The following is a 2,991-nucleotide window of genomic DNA, read 5'->3' on the forward strand; positions in this document are numbered from 1 at the left end:
TCCCAAGAACAAAGAATACATCACAAATTACATGCCCAAAATAACTTGGATGGGCAGCTTCATTTTTTCTAACCCACAGTGAAAGGCTAGCATAAATACAGCTATGTTTCCAATTTCTCCACCCTACAATCACATCTGATACCGATAGAAAAGCTGACTTAACTACTTCAGAGGTCAAGTAATCTGTGGTTCAAAGGGAATTTTATTCAGTAGGCTTATCGAGAAAAGCAAGGAATGGGCTGTTTTACAGGGCAGGAGAACAGCCTGAAAAGGCCTTTGAACATCTTCGCTCTGTATACAGAAAATATCAATTTCCTTTCAAGCTATTTGTGAAATGCAGATTGCAGCCAGCTACACCTTCATGTAGCTGGGACAGACTTCAGTTAATGTTCTGTAGCGCAATAAGATACTTCCATGATCAGCATGCACAACTTCCAGCCAACATTGCATCAAGCAGCCTAAACTGAAAACTGTTCCAATACTACGAGCCTTTCCATGGCATCTTATCAGCATGCGAGACCTTCTCGGAGCCACGTGGGAGGAGGCTCCAATTTTAATTAATGGATATAATGCCTCTGGGAAGCCCAACCAGGACATAAGGGCACTAGCCCTCTCCGACTGTTCTTCCACAGCAACTAGTGTTCAGAAATATACTGCCTCGGCTCCTAGAGGTTGCATATAGCCTTCACAACTAGTAGGCCTGTGGTAGCCTTACCTTTCATAAATTTGTCCAACCCCCTTTTAAAGCTATCCAAGTTGGTGGCCATCACTACATCCTGTGGTAGCGAATGCCATAGCTTAACTATGCACTGTGTGACCTACATTTTTTGTCTGCCCTGAATCTCTTACCATTCTGCTTCACTGGGTGACCCTGGATGCTAGTGTTACGAGAGGGAGATAGCTTTGTTTCGTCTTTCTCTACGTGGTGCAATTTTATAAACCTCTATCATGTCACCCAACCCTTACTCACCATTTTTCTAAACTAAACCCCCCCAACGTCGTAACCTTTCCTCAAAGTTTACAGCCCCCTAATCATTTTGATTGTCTTTTTCAACACTTTCTCAAGATCTACAATAACCATTTTGATATCCAACAAGGGCAGTACACAGTATTCCAGTTGTGGTCATGGCAGCTTGGTAAAAAGGCATGATGATAGTGGCAGTTTTATTTTCAGTCCCTAGTATGGCATTTCTTTTTTTGCAGCTGCCACGGACTGGTTTGTTTTCACTCAGCTATGCGCTATAACCCCAATATTTTTTCTTGGTCAATCAGCGGAAGCTTAGACTCTGACCAATGTATAGGTGAAGTTCTTTTCTCATTGTGCAAAATGCTCATTTGCCATTTTGTTTACTGGTCTCACAATACATTGACCTAGTTCGCATGATCACTGCAGCCCACTGCAACTTTGCAGCCCTTGTGGCACCAGGTTGCCAATTCACATTCCCCTGGCTTCTCCTGTCATCCAAACCTAGCTAGGGTGGCTTGTTGGGGCAGTTAAGAAACCATCTTACAACAGGCTATGGGTTCTGGGTGGTTCGTTGGTGTGGTTAACAACCCATCACCAGATGTGAATGTTACAACTTGCACCTGGTGAGGGTAATTGGAGAAATGAGCCAGCACACAGTGACTTATTAACCACCCTCCTGTCACGCGAACCAGGCCACTGTCTTTATCACCCAGAATAATTTGTGGTGTCATCTGCAAAACTGGCCACCTTACTGCTCACCCCTAACTCCAGATCATTTTTTTTAAAGGTAAAGCATACAACCCAATACAGATGTTTGCAGGATCTTTTTTCAGCTCTCCATTGTGAGAACTGTCTACGTATTCCTGCACTCTGCTTCCTGTTCTTTAATCAGTTCCGATGCATGGGAGGACCTGTCCTCTTATCCCACGACCGAGGAATTTTGTCAAAATGTCAACCTAGTGGAGTCAGTGTGGTGGAGTGGTGAGGGTGTCGCACTGGGAGGCAGGAGATCTGGGTTCTAGTCCCCATTCAGCCATGGAAGCTCACTGGGTGACTTTGGGCCAGTCACAGACTCTCAGCCTAACCTACTTCACAGGGTTTTTGTTGTGAGGATAAAATGGAGAGGATAATGTAAGCCACCTTGGGTTTCTTGCAAGAGGAAAAAGGCGGGATATAAATGCAATAAATAAATAAACCCATTTACAGCTTCTTCTCTGCTTTCACTTTTCAGCTGCTCCACACTGTTTAGGAGGTCACACCTGCCATGGACAGCAGCCTCTTGAAGCAGAGTACTGGCCTGAGCTGTGGTTTGTAAATTCAGACATAACCACAGTCAACACAGGCTGTAGTTTTCAAACCATGATTTGGCATTATTTCTACCATTATCTGTCACTGCCTGGATTTTTTGTGCAGACAGGAACAGTGCAAAGGGTCAAAGAGCTCATGGTGCAACTCTTAGTGCTAAATCTATGAACTGGTATTACTGCCCAGTACAATATGGGCAATATGTCCCCACTCCATTTGGAGGTATTTATAGTAACTGTCAGTTCTGGTGAAATTGAGACAGCTTGCTGGAGGTACTACCTCAGAGAGAAAAGTTCTAGTAGCATCATTTCAGAGCCAGATTTCCTATATCATTCTAAATTAAATGCACTCAAGAATCATGTTACAGCTTCATCAGAAGTTGCAGCGGGGTTACAGAAATGATGAACGCTGTTCTACAAAGGTTTAGTTTGCCAATTAGCATTTGGTCCTGGCTACAGGGAAAGGTACTGTTGTGTACTACCCATTTTCGCAAGTATTGTCCCCTTTTGTCTTTCTGCTATTTTGGACATAGTTGGAAGCTACTCTTTGGTATTGTTGGATCTCCCCAAAGACAAAAGGTGATAGGGAGAAGATTGAAGTTGGTTCTGCTTTTGCTAATGTACCTTTGATTCAAGAGAGCTTTAGATAGCACCAGTTGCGCATCACACGTGAAGAGTACTGCAAGTCCTTATGTTTGCCTTTCATATATATATTTTCAG

At 43.5% G+C, this 2,991-nt stretch overlaps 1 protein-coding gene across 1 annotated transcript in view; it reads left to right on the plus strand.

Moving 5' to 3' along the window:
* CFAP100 (cilia and flagella associated protein 100) overlaps positions 1–2,991 on the plus strand; it is a 34,568-nt gene that overhangs the window by 30,021 nt on the left and 1,556 nt on the right. The window lies entirely within an intron of this gene.

The sequence above is a fragment of the Heloderma suspectum genome, chromosome 2, assembly GCF_057233095.1.
Source record: "Heloderma suspectum isolate Gila_16-S chromosome 2, 16-S_ref, whole genome shotgun sequence".
Lineage (NCBI taxonomy): Eukaryota > Metazoa > Chordata > Lepidosauria > Squamata > Helodermatidae > Heloderma > Heloderma suspectum.